Source organism: Ovis aries, chromosome 24, assembly GCF_016772045.2.
Source record: "Ovis aries strain OAR_USU_Benz2616 breed Rambouillet chromosome 24, ARS-UI_Ramb_v3.0, whole genome shotgun sequence".
NCBI lineage: Eukaryota > Metazoa > Chordata > Mammalia > Artiodactyla > Bovidae > Ovis > Ovis aries.
This window is the reverse complement of record NC_056077.1, coordinates 35,940,427-35,954,539: the sequence shown is the minus strand read 5'-3', so window position 1 is coordinate 35,954,539 and position 14,113 is coordinate 35,940,427. Positions and strand designations below refer to the sequence as shown.

Here is a 14,113-nt window from a genome sequence, read left to right as displayed (position 1 = left end):
AGGCAGGAAAAGCCTCTGGTCTCTGTGCTGAGGGTGCTGAAGACCCCAAGGACCTGGACTCCGAGAGGGTGGGAGCTCCACCAAGAGGTAGTTGTGGGAGGGACCCAAGTCTGTGGTGCCTCCAGCTGGGGACACAGGGGCACACCAGGGGGGTGGGGGTGCCATGTTTGGACTTTGGGGGTGACTGTCCCAAGAGTCTACCCTGAAGCCCAGCTCGCACCCAGCACAGAGTTCCAGAGTGCCTCTCCGAGATGGGGAGGTGGTCTTGGAAAAGTCTCCAGACGGCCCAGTGTGGACCTAGGCAGAGATATGGTCTCCTCCCGAGGTATGTTTCTCTCTCTGTCAAGCCCGTCCAGGTTGAGGACCACTAGGATCCAAGCCTGGCTTGGGAGTACAAGGAGCAAGGCAGCCAGGCACCCCTGGACTGGAGGTGGGGGCACGACGTGGAAGGACTCTGATTTCAGAAGTTTAAGCCCCAGATCCCCCTTGTGCCCTCTTGTCTCTTCCATAGATTCAGCCCCAATCTGTTCAATCCAGGGATCCCAGGACTGCCTCTCTCCCAGTTGGCATCAGGAAGCAGAGAGCCAGTCCGGGAGTTCTCAGGGCTTCAAGGACTCAGCCAGGCCCAGAAAGGAGAAGATCCTTTGCAGGAGGGCAGACACTTGGAGGCCCCCGGTGGAGGTGATTGGAGGAGGCTGGCCTTCTGTAGAAGGGAGTCACACAGGGGCCACTGTGGCTCTGATATTACCGTCTTTTGGCTTAATCTCCTGGCCCTGACCCCTGATCTGGGTTCTGCCCTGGTTCGGCCCCTTCTGCTGACCAGCACAACAGACCATCATGATCAGGAGCCCCACAAGGAAAGTATAACCACTACTTGGGCACAAGGACTCTCACCAGTAGGACAAGACGGGGGATCAGGGATGTGGCGGAGCGTCTAAGGGTGAGGAAGCTGTTTGGAATTTGTGAAGGTTGGGACTGGCTCCCTGTGGCTTGCAGGGCCGGCAGACGTCTGTGTCAGTGGGGGTCGCCTTGTGTGTGTGAACCCTGAGTAACAGGGTTCCTCGTTTGTCACCTGGATATGGGCCCTAAGAGGTAGAGGACCTGTAGGAGGGTTTGTTACCTAAACCTAGCTCAGGCCTCTGTGGGGAGACCTCCAGAGGGAAGGGCTTTGTGGGAAAGGCTAAAGATTGGAAAGCCCCTCCAAGAGAGTGCCCACTGGGCTCTGAGCACGCCCTCCAAGTGGGCTGGGGCCTGTCCTCACCGTGATTATGAGTGTGCTCAACGGAGCCAGCTCGTTTCCAGGTCAGGGAAACTCACCTGTCTTGTTGTTGTTTGGCGGTGCCTCGCCTTGTAGATACTTAGTTCCCTGACCAGGGAATGAACCTGGACCCTGGGCACTGAGATCTGGAGTCCTAACTGCTGGACTGCCAGGGACTTTCCAGAATGTGACTTTTTCTGTTTAAATTTTACTATTCTTTTAATTGAAGTCTAATTGTTTTACAGTAGCGTGTTGTTGTCGGGGAGGCAGTGTTGTCATCACTAAGTGCTGTCAGACTCTTTGTGGCCCACGGACTGCAGGGCTGCAATCTCCCCTGTCCTCCACCATCTCCCCGAGTTTGCTCAAATTCATGTGCATTGAGTCAGTGATGTCATCCTACCATCTCATCCTCTGTTGTCCCCTTCTCCTTTTGCCTTTAATCTTTCTCAGCATCAGGGTGTTTTCCAGTGAGTCAGCTCTTTACCTCAGGTGGCCAAAGTACTGGAGTTTCAGCTTTAGCATCACTCCTTTGAATGAATATTCAGGGTTCCTTCGTTAGGATCGAGTAGTTTAATCTGTATGCAGTCCAAAGGACTCTCAGGAGTCTTCTCCAGCACCACAGTTTGAAAGCATCGATTTTTCAGTGCTCAGCCTTCTTTATGGTGCAACCTTCAAATCCATCCATGACTATCGGAAAAAAAAACATAGCTTTGAATATATGCTCCTTTGTCCAAACGTGATGTTTCTGCTTTGTAATAGGCTGTGAGGTTTGTCAAGTTTTCCTTCCAAGGAGCAGCAGCACCTTTTAATTTCACAGCTATACTCACTATTCTCAGTGATTCTGGAGCCCAAGAAAATAAAGTGTCACTGTTTCCACTCTTTCCCCTTCTGTTTGGCATGAGTGCTGGGATTGGATGCCATGATCTCAAGTTTTTTGAATGTTGACTTTTAAGTCAGCTTTCGCTCACCTCTTTCACTTTCATCAAGTGGCTCTTTCAGTTCAGTTCAGTCACTCAGTCGTGTCCGACTCTTTGCGACCCCATGAATTGCAGCACACCAGGCCTCCCTGTCCATCACCAACTCCTGGAGTTCACTCAGACTCGCGTCCATCGAGTCAGTGATGCCATCCAGCCATCTCATCCTCTGTTGTCCCCTTCTCCTCCTGCCCCCAATCCCTCCCAGCATCAGAGTCTTTTCCAATGAGTCAACTCTTCGCATGAGGTGGTCAAACTATGGGAGTTTCAGCTTCAACATCAATCCTTTCAATGAACACCCAGGACTGATCTCCTTTAGAATGGACTGGGTGGATCTCCTTGCAGTCCAAGAGACTCTCAAGAGTCTTCTGCAACACCACAGTTCAAAAGCATCGATTCTTCGGCACTCAGCTTTCTTCACAGTCCAACTCTCACATCCATACATGACCACTGGGAAAACCATAGCCTTGACTAGATGGACCTTAGTCGGCAAAGGAATGTCTCTGCTTTTGAATATACTATCTAGGTTGGTCATAACTTTTCTTCCAAGGAGTAAGAGTCTTTTAATTTCATGGCTGCAATCACCATCTGCAGTGATTTTGGAGTCCAAACAAATAAAGTCTGACACTGTTTCCAGTTTCCCATCTATTTCCCATGAAGTGATGGGACCAGATGCCATGATCTTTGTTTTCTGAGTGTTGAGCTTTAGGCCAACTTTTTCACTCTTCTCTTTCACTTTCAACAAGAGGCTTTTTGGTTCCTCTTCACTTTCTGCCATAAGGGTGGTGTCATCTGCATATCTGAGGTTATTGATATTTCTCCCGGCAATCTTGATTCCAGCTTGTGTTTCCTCCAGCCCAGTGTTTCTCATGATGTACTCTGCATAGAAGGTAAATAAGCAGATGACAATATACCGCTTTGACGTACTCCTTTTCCTAGTTGGAAACAGTCTGTCTTTATTTTCTGCTTTTAGGGTCATTTGCTATCATTTGCCTATGTGAGGTTGTTGATATTTCTCCCAGCAATCTTGATTACAGCTTGTGATTCATCCAGCCTGGAATATTGCATAATGTACTCTGTATAGAAGTTAAATCAGTGGGGTGACAGTATACAGCCTTGACAGACTCCTTTTCCAAGTTTGAGCGAATCCGTTGTTCCCTGCCCCTTGTTAGTTTCTGCGGTGCGTGTGGGCTAAGTCGCTTCAGTCGTGTCTGACTCTTTGCTACTGTAGGGACTATAGGCCACCAGATTCCTCAGTCCATGGGGTCATCCAGGCAAGAACACTGGAGCGTGTGGCCATGCCCTCCAGCAGGGGATCTTCCAACCCAGGGATTGTACCCGCATCTCCTGTGTCTCCTGCGTTGCCAGACTGGCTCTTTACCACTAGTGCCACCTAGGAAGTCCCAGTTTCTGGTGTCCAACAAGGCGAATCAGCTATACGTATACATGTATCCCCTCCCTCTTGAGATTTCCTCCCGCCCCACCCCTACTGCACGCCTCTCGGTCATCACAGAGGGCCAAGCCGCGCTCCTTGTGATGTAAAGCAGCTTCTCACTAGCTACCCACTCCACACACGCTAGTGTATATATGTCAGTGCTGCCCTCTCAAGGCATCATGCTCTATGAACCCTCTCCTTCTGCCCTGGGTCGCCAAGTCCACTTTCTGCGTCTTCGTCTCTATTCCTGCCCTCCAAACAGACCCATCAGTACCACGTTTCTAGAGTGCATGCATATGCATTAATACACGATCTTCATTTTCTCTTTCTGACTTATTTCACTCTGTAAGACAGACCCTAGGTGACTTCGTATCACTACAAATGACCTGAATTCACTCATTTTTACGGCCGAGTAGTATTTCATCACATACATGTGTCACATGTTCCTGATCGACTCCTCTGTCAGCAGACATCTGGGTTGCTTCCAGGTTCACCGTTGTGAGCAGTGCTCCAGTGAATATTGGGGGTGCATGTGTCCTTTAGGACCATGTTTTTCTCTGGATATATGCCCAGGAGTGGGATCACAGGGTCATATGAGAGCTCAGTTTTAGATTTTTAAGGAACCTCCATGCTGTTCTCCATAGTGGCTGGACCAATTTACATCCCCACTGACAGAGTAGGAGGGTTCCTTTCTTTCCTCACCCTCTCTAGCCTTTGTTGCTTCCCAGAGGGACCTTAAGAGACAACTCTAAATAATCCATGAAATAACCCACAAGGGAAAGAAATTGAGTTCAAAAATCTGGAGCTCAGAGAACACATTGCTGACTTAGGACAGCACAGCCCAGAACTTTGAGCCCCTTTTCTCCTCTCCCCCATATTCCAACACCAAGGGGACCAGTCACAGAAGCTGGTAAACGAGGTAGAAAGAAGACATTGCTCCTCCCCTTTCTATTCTTTCTTCCCCCAGTTGCCTCTTCTGGCCAGCAAGCACCCTCCTTGCAGCTAGCTCCCCCTTGCTTGGAGATGGGAAATTGCTACCCTCAGATGAGGACACAAGGGTTGATTGATACAGCGATTAAGCATTTCAAGGTACCAAACTTAAGCGAATGTGGAACTTGTCACCTGAGAAGTAACAGATAAGTCAGAGGACTGCCAAGATTTTCATCCAGGGAAAAAGAAAATTCTTCCACCGAATAAATTTCTTCAAGACAGTGGAAGACAAAGACTTGCATTCAGTTACGCTCCAACAAGTTCTTTTTAAGTCATGGATACAGACCAAAAGCCAGTTAGGTGATAGGACTGGACACTCATCAAAGAATTCTCTAAGCACATAGGCCCCACAGACTGTCAAAGCTGACTATCAAAGTGCCATGCCTGGGGTGATGGTGGCGATGGTGATGATGGTAGTCAAGTCCTTGGCTCTTATTTTGGAAGTCTCCATTTTTTAAGACTTTAAATGTTGATAATTCACATATGGATGGGAGGAGATGCCAAAGCAGGTATGTACTTAACTCTGGCATTTCTGTCACTGAGGATCTTTCCAACCCTCCCTGCTAGCAGGTACCCTTGACGCTTGTCAGCACGTATTCACAGTATTTCACTCTCTACTCTGTGGTCTCCACCCACCTATATCCTGGCAGCTCTGCAAGCTTCCCTCTCCGGGGAACTCCACTCTCAGACTCCATCCTGAGGCCCAACAACTCTTAGCTTAGCACATGCCTTTATTTACAAGGGAGATGGGACCAAGCTAAGAGAAGAGACTTAGGCAAGCTCAGGCAGCAGAATGAATTCTCTTGAGGAGAATGCAGGGTCCTGATTCCCAATTTAAGGCAGCAAGTGTGAAACCATTAGGATTGTGGGAATTACACGTGGGTATCCTCACATCCTCACGGCACACAAGTGCGGGCGACTGAGAGGAGCTACCCCACGTCTGAGGTCGGGGCAGAAGTCGGGAGGACCCTATGCCCGAGGGGCGGCGGCCAAGAGGAGTTACCCCACGTCCCAGATCAGGGGCAGCGGCCGAGAGTGCCAGGCTGTGATGGCGCAGGAAGGGCCAAGAGGAGCTACCCACCACCTGAGGGCAGGGACAGCAGCTGGGAGGAGCAACCCCATGTCCAAGGAGCGGTGGCTGCACGGGCGCAGGAGGGCCTAGAGAAGCTATTCCACATTCAAGGTCAGGAGGGGTGGCGGTGAGGAGATACCCCTCATTCAAGGTAAGGAGCAGTGGCTGCGCTTTGCTGGACCAACCGTGAAGAGATACCCCACACCCAAGGTAAGAGAAGCCCAAGTAAGACGGTAGGTGTTGCGAGAGGGCATCAGAGGGCAAACACACTGAAACCATACTCACAGAAAACTAGTCAGTCTAATCACACTAGGACCACAGCCTTGTCTAACTCAGTGAAACTAAGCCATGCCGTGTGGGGCCACCTAAGACGCACAGGTCATGGTGGAGAGGTCTGACAGAATGTGGTCCACTGGAGAAGGGAATGGCAGACCACTTCAGCATTCTTGCCTTGAGAACCCCATGAAAAGTATGAAAAGGCAAGATGATAGGATACTGAAAGAGGAACTCCCCAGGTCAGTAGGTGCCCCATATGCTACTGGAGATCAGTGGAGAAATAACTCCAGAAAGAATGAAGGGACGGAGCCAAAGCAAAAACAATACCCCGTTGTGGATGTGACTGGTGATAGAAGCAAGGTCTAATGCTGTAAAGAGCAACGTTGCATAGGAACCTGGAATGTCAGGTCCATGAATCCAGGCAAATTGGAAGTGGTCAAACAGGAGATGGCAAGAGTAAACATCAACATTCTAGGAATCAGCGAACTAAAATGGACCGGAATGGGTGAATTTAACTCAGATGACCATTATGTCTACTACTGTGGGCAGGAATCCCTTAGAAGAAATGGAGTAGCCATCATGGTCAACAAAAAGTCTGAAATGCAGTACTTGGATGCAGTCTCAAAAATGACAGAATGATCTCTGTTCATTTCCAAGGCAAAGCATTCACTATCACAGTAATCCAAGTCTATCCCCAACCAGTAATGCTGAAGAAGCTGAAGTTGAATGGTTCTATGAAGACCTACAAGACCTTTTAGAACTAACACCCAGAAGAGATGTCCTTTCCCTTATAGGGGACTGGAATGCAAAAGTAGGAAGTCAAGAAACACCTGGAGTAACAGGCAAATTTGGCCTTGGAATACAGAATGAAGTAGGGCAAAGACTAATAGAGTTTTGCCAAGAGAACACACTGGTCATAGCAAACACTCTTCCAACAACACAAGAGAAGACTCTACACATGGACATCACCAGATGGTCAACACCAAAATCAGATTGATTATATTCTTTGCAGCCAAAGATGGGAGACGCTCTATACAGTCAGCAAAAACAAGACCGGAAGCTGACTGTGGCTCAGATCATGAACTCCTTATTGCCAAATTCAGACTTAAATTGAAGAAAGTAGGGAAAACCACTAGACCATTCATGTATGAACTAAATCAAATCCCTTATGATTATACAGTGGAAGTGAGAAATAGATTTAAGGGCCTAGATCTGATAGATAGAGTGCCTGATGAATTATGGACGGAGGTTCGTGACATTGTACAGGAGACAGGAATCAAGACGATCCTCATGGAAAAGAAATGCAACAAAGCAAAATGGCTGCCTGGGGAGGCCTTACAAATAGCTGTGAAAAGAAGAGAAGTGAAAAGCAAGGAGAAGAGGAAAGATATAAGCATCTGAATGCAGAGTTCCAAAGAATAGCAAGATGAGATAAGAAAGCCTTCCTCAGCGATCAATGCAAAGAAATAGATGAAACCAACAGAATGGGAAAGGCTAGAGATCTCTTCAAGAAAATTAGAGATACCAAGGGAACATTTCATGCAAAGATGGGCTCGATAAAGGACAGAAATGGTATGGACCTAACCAAAGCAGAAGATATTAAGAAGAGGTGGCAAGAATACACAGAAGAACTGTACAAAGAAGATCTTCATGACCCAGATAATCACGATGGTATGATCACTCACCTAGAGCCAGACATCCTAGAATGAAAAGTCAAGTGGGCCTTAGGAAGCATCACTATGAACAAAGCTGGTGGAGGTGATGGAATTCCAGTGGAGTTATTTCAAATTCTGAAAGATGATGCTAGGAAAGTGCTGCGCTCAATATGCCAGCAAATTTGGAAATCTCAGCAGTGGTCACAGGACTGGAAAAGGTCAGTTTTCATTCCAATCCCAAAGAAAGGCAATACCCTAGAATGCTCAAACTACCGCACAATTACACTCATCTCACACGCTAGTAAAGTAATGCTCAAAATTCTCTAATCCAGGCTTCAGCAATATGTGAACCATGAACTTCCAGATGTTCAAGCTGGTTTTAGAAAAGGCAGAGGAACCAGAGATCAAATTGCCAACATCTGCTGGATCATGGAAAAAGCAAGAGAGTTCCAGAAAACATCTATTTCTGCTTTATTGACTATGCCAAAGCCTTTGACTGTGTGGATCACAATAAACTGTGGAAAATTTTGAAAGAGATGGGAATACAGACCACCTGACCTGCCTCTTGAGAAACCTATATGCAGGTCAGGAAGCAACAGTTAGAACTGGACATGGAACAACAGACTGGTTCCAAATAGGAAAAGGAGTACGTCAAGGCTGTATATTGTCACCCTGCTTATTTACCTTCTATGCAGAGTACATCATGAGAAACGCTGGGCTGGAAGAAGCACAAGCTGGAGTCCAGATTGCCGGGAGAAATATCAATAACCTCAGATATGCAGATGACACCACCCTTATGGCAGAAAGTGAAGAGGAACTAAAAAGCCTCTTGTTGAAAGTGGAAGAGGAGAGTGAAAAGTTGGCTTAAAGCTCAACACTCAGAAAACGAAGATCATGGCATCTGGTTCCATCACTTCATGGGAAATAGATGGGGAAACAGTGGAAACAATGTCAGACTTTATTTGTTTGGGTTCCAAAATCACTGCAGATGGTGACTGCAGCCGTGAAATTAAAAGACGCTCACTCCTTGGAAGGAAAGTTATGACCAACCTACATAGTATATTCAAAAGCAGAGACATTCATTTGCCAGCAAAGGTCTGTCTAGTCAAGGCTATGATTTTTCCTGTGGTCATGTATGGATGTGAGAGTTGGACTGTGAAGAAAGCTGAGTGCCGAAGAATTGATTCTTTTGAACTGTGGTGTTGGAGAAGACTCTTGAGAGTCCCTTGGACTGCAAGGAGATCCACCCAGTCCATTCTAAAGGAGATCAGCCCTGGGATTTCTTTGGAAGGAATGATGCTAAGGTTGAAACTCCAGTAATTTGGCCACCTCATGCAGAGTTGACTCATTGGAAAAGACTCTGATGCTGGGAGGGATTGGGGGCAGGAGGAGAAGGGGACGACAGAGGATGAGATGGTTGGATGGCATCACCAACTTGATGGACATGAGTTTGAGTGAACTCCGGGAGTTGGTGATGGACAGGGAGGCCTGGCGTGCTGCGATGCATGGGGTCGCAAACAGTTGGACACGACTGAGTGACTGAACTGAACTGATCCTCACATCCAGAGGGAGAGCCTGAGCTCTGCCAGCGTCTGACTTTACCAAGCAGTGGTGAGAGAACTGGCTCTTATTGGCACAGTAGCATGGCAGTTGGTGGGGGGCTCGGGCACTGGGATCAGGGGTTGGGGGTGCTGTGAGGTGGGGAGGGGTGAGGCCAGGGCTAGATGAAGGTGAGGTGAGTAGAAGCCGGGATGCCGCAGCTCTCCTAGTGGTCCTCAAACAGTTGCTCCAGAGCCTTCATGTAGAGCCTGTGACAGTGGTCCACCTGCTGCTCGGTGGGCTGCGGGCACTGGGGCACCGGGATGGGGTGGCCCGCTGCAGGGACAGAGGCCACAGGTCGGGGAGGGGCCTCGGCTGCACACACAGTTGATGGAGTCCTTCTTGGAGACGGACACTCACCCACAGTGGTGATGGGTCTGGCCAAGGGCACCAGGCCCCAGGACTTGGCTGAGAAGAGACGCGGAAGGAGATGCAAGGAGAAATGGCCAGGAACTTCTTCAAGGTGATGCTGCCAGGAGTCCGGGGCAAAAGCCTTAACTCTGAAGATGTCATTCTCCCCAAAGGAGTACACGGGCACCAGGGAGGCGCTGGGAAAGTGGGGAGACAAGAGAGAAGAGGGCTGGTCAGATCAGCGGCTCTCGGAGGGTCCCCACATTCCTCCCCAACAGGTTCCCACTTCCCGAGGCCATCTGAAGCCAATGATGGTGCTCCAAAGAAATATCTAGAAGAAGGGACTTACATTTCTTAAGATTCGTGTATACTCTAACTTCCTATATACATTTTCTCATACAGTCTCAACTACAATGTGTTGAGAGGTGGGTGGCAAGGTGGATGTTAACCCTATTTCACAAGTAAAGAAACATGCAAGGTATTGCCTGTGAGAGGGTATCATAAAAAAATGTGAGCTGAGGGAGTCTGAACCCCAGGGTCCAGCAATTCGCACTGTGATCCTGTGTCTCTGCGTGGGAGGAAGCCTGGGGAATGGGCACCAGGGCTGGGCACAGAGCAAACACCCAAGGTCTGCCCAGAGTGCCCTCTAGAGGTGGTCACCGTGTAAGCTGTGGGAACACACAGTCCACCTCCAGGGGGCGGGTGTGTAGGCATAGAGTGTAGCTCCCCAGACACACTGTGAGGCTCTGACCATCGAAGGCATCCCTGGCTGGGCCCCCGCTCACCCGTGTCTCAGTGCCAGGCAGACGAAGCCTTTACGATTCCAGAGAGTGAGGTAGTGCTCCCTGGGATGGCATACAGGGCCTTCTGGGCTCCCCCGACTTGGATGACCACAGCCTGGCCCAGCTGGGGCTGCAACAGAATAAAATCCAGGCTCTTGTGGCTTGTAGAACATAGCCCTGTGGACAAGAGGGGGTGCAGGAACAGTGAGTACCCCCTCCTTGTACCCTTAGTACCTCACCCTGCCCTTTAGCTCAGGAAAGGTGAGATACCACCCCTTTTTTTTTTCCAAACTCCTTCCCCCTGTGCCTCAGTCCGTGTACCCTACAGCGCCTCTCCCAGGAAGGATGCAGGACACTTGCTCCAAAGCCCCTTCCTGACCCCCTTGGTGAGCCTGGTCAATGTTCAAGCCAAGTGCCTGCGCTGGGTGGTGAGCAGGGACCACTCTTTCCGGATTGAGGCGGGGTTGCCTTCTGTCACTCCATCCTGGTCTCACTGCAGGACGTAACATGGTCTCCATAGACTGGGCGGTGGAACATGCCGTTCAGCGTGAACCTGAGAACCGAGACACTGGGAACTGCTGGGAGGAGCCAGTGCTCTCAGCGCAGGAGTTACAGAAGCTTCCAACATCCATGACCCCATGTGGGCGGGACACTGGCATGTAGCTCCTGTCTGGGGGCAGCTCTGCTGTTTTCACCAGCTGTGGCGGCAGGGGACAGGATGAAGGAAAGAAAGCAGAGAAGGCAGGACCCCAGCTGAAAGGGTATCCGCCCCCACCAAGAGACCTGAGAGTTTAGGGTCTAAGATTGGGTCAAAGGCATGAGGGTCCAGTCTGGAACACCATCCCACCCCCTGCCCCGTTACCTGAACGTAAGCAGCCAGAGGTAAGAATCCCTCATGGGAAGGAGAGACGAGGTGGGAGGTAAGGGAGCGGGAGGAGTGGAGTGTCACTTGGAGGGTGACCTGTTACCTCAATGGGGAAATAATTTCTCAGGTGTTTCCAAGCAGTCCAGTTCTTCAACCACTGATAACGCCTTCCACCTTGGGCAGAGAGATAAGGGGGGAAGAATTACTATAGACACCATTTATCACTGCTCACTACCGGGGCCCTTGTTTAGTAACCTTGGGGAGCTGTGTCCTGATCCAGAAAGAATCACACCACGTAGAGCACAGAGAAAACCAGATGGAGGTGAAGAGGAGGAGGAAGGCAAGAAGGGAAAAGAAAGGGCCTGGGGAGAGACGAGAAAGGAAAATGACCTGGATTATGAAACCATGATGACGTCTCCCCTCCATACTGACAGGTGAGATCCTTGGGCATCTCCCAGCTGACTTCTGGCCCCTCCTCCCTTTGCCCCTCACATCCAGGTATGGGGTGGGGGTCTGTAGCGTTTTTCTCCCCACACTCCCCCTTCCCTTCTTCCATCATGGACCCCGCAGCCTGCTCCCCTCACCCAGAAAGAGTCAACAGAGCCCGTCTGTGTAGACGTCCAGTGCTTCCAGCCACTGTTTCTGCAGGATTCTGATAGTGGGGGAGGGCGGCTGGGCGGTGGAGGCTCTCTGGTGCTCCCCTTCTGCCAGCAGGACTCTAGGACTCCAGAAAAAGAATGCTGGTTTTTATTAAGAGTCCTGGAAGCCTTTCTGGTCTAGTGGCCAAACCCTTGTGGCCTCCGGGGATCTCTTGCAGGGCCTGTGTGGATGTGGAGACTCTTGGGTCCAGAGCCCCAGACATTTCAGGCCTCTCTACACACTGATCATGAACTTCTCCAGTGGGTCAGTCCAGGCCGGCCACTGGGTAGGGCAGGGAGGCAGGGCAGGGAGCGTGCCACAGAGGTCCACCCCCAGATGCATCCAAAATCCTGTGGGGCAGAGGTTGCAGAAGAATCCAGAGAGCCCACCCACTGGGTCCCAGCCTCAACTGTGTGATCTCAAAGATCCTGGACAAGCGCCCTTGTCCATTTGTGGGTCTCTGGGAATAGCAAGGCCACAAGGAGACGTGGCTTGGAGAGGGTATCTCATCCCCAAGGTCGAACACGTCAGTGGCACAAGTATGTTCCCACTTTTCATTTCAGGCCTTGCCCAGAGTCACTAAGGGGCCAGTGGTTGCCTAAGTGAGGAGGTGCCTGTGGGTGGGGACACGTACCGCGCCCCGAGCTCTTGGAACAACTGCGTGTGTGGCTCCATCTGCACGGGAGTAGGCCCCCTGGTTCCTTGTAACCTCATCGGGGTCGCCACTGTGGGCAGAGGAGCAGTCAAGAAGGGTGGTCGCTGAGATGCCTTTACGTCCCCTTCTTTGCTGAGGGGTTCACTTGGACAGAGTCCAGCCTGGGTGCGAGGCTGGCAGCCAAGAGTTCAGGTCCCGTCCTGGGACTCTCACCTCCTGACCATGCCAGGGCCTGAGCCTGTGGTGGAGTTGGGGACAGAGCAGGTAGAAGCGGGTCTCATCGTCGGTGTGGATAAGCGTGAGGACCGGCAGGAGGAGGATCCAGGGAACGAGGAACAGTGGCAGGCCCACTCTCAGCCGTGGCTACACCTCCTCCTCTGCCCTTCCCTGGGTGCAGCTAGCTCCCCCCTGTTGTAAGTGAAAGTCACTCAGTTGTGTCCGCCTCTCCGGGACCCCATGGGCTGTAGCCTGCCAGGCCCCTGTGTCCCTGGAGTTCTCCCGACCAGAATACGGGAGTGGGTAGCCTCTCCATTCTCTACAGGACCTTCCCAACCCAGGGAGCAAACTGGACTCTCCTGCATTGCCAGTGGATTCTTTACCAGCTGAAGAAGTGAAAGCTGCTCAGTCGTGTCCGACTATTTGCAATCCCATGGACTTTGCTCTAACCAGCCAGGTTCCACCGTCCATGGGATTCTCCAGGCAAGAATACTGGAGTGGGTTGCTTTGCCCTTCAACAGAGGATCTTCCTGATCCAGGGATGGAACCTGGGTCTCCAGCATGCCAGGCTGATTATTTACATCTCAGCCAGCAGGGATGCCTTTAGCACCTGAGTTACCAGGGATTCCCACCCTCAGATGCAGATCCAAGTGTTGATTGCTAACCCACCTGAACATTTCTAGACATGAACGTTAAGTGAATGTAGAAGTTGTCACCTGAGAACGACCCAGATAATTCATGAGACTGCTAAGAGTTTTTGCTTGGACAAGAGAAAATTCTTCCACTGAATAAAATTTCCAGCATGGTGGAGAGCAAATCGATTTGTACTCAGCTACTTTCCAAAAAGTGCTTCTCATTTAAGTCATGGATACAGGCACAAAGATAGTCAGCAAATAGGAGGCACGTAAGTCAAAGGATGCTATGACCACATAAGGTCCCTCCCAGTGTTTCAGGGATCCTTGGTATTTCACTGGTGCCGTGACCGTGAGGATGATAGTGGTGATGGACATGATGGTGATAAATTGGTTGGCTCTTATTTTCCTAAACTCTTTTAAATTTTTTGATGTTAATAAGGTAATTTTGGGACGAGTCCTTTCTCACCCACCCAGTGAATGAGGTTCATGTGGACCTAATGCTGGGCTTGCAGTAGGGCTTCATATGGTAAAATAAATCCCCGCTTCATATGCTCTCCCAGCCCCCAGGGAATAGGAAGGAGATGCAGATAGGAAACTCTCTCTTTTCTATCACAAGAGATCAATCGAAATCTGCCTACTAAAGGTTCCCTTGACCCCTGTCAGCTTTTGCTCACAGTATTTCACCAGCTACCCTATTGTCGTCACTTACCT

At 50.2% G+C, this 14,113-nt stretch overlaps 1 long non-coding RNA gene across 1 annotated transcript; it reads left to right on the top strand.

The window, feature by feature from the left end:
- Positions 1 to 8,251: 8,251 nt before the first annotated feature.
- LOC132658587 (uncharacterized) lies at positions 8,252 to 13,584 on the top strand. The gene is made up of 2 exons (XR_009598421.1): positions 8,252 to 11,691; positions 13,093 to 13,584. It is a non-coding gene; the product is annotated as an uncharacterized LOC132658587 (long non-coding RNA).
- The last annotated feature ends 529 nt before the right edge of the window (positions 13,585 to 14,113 follow it).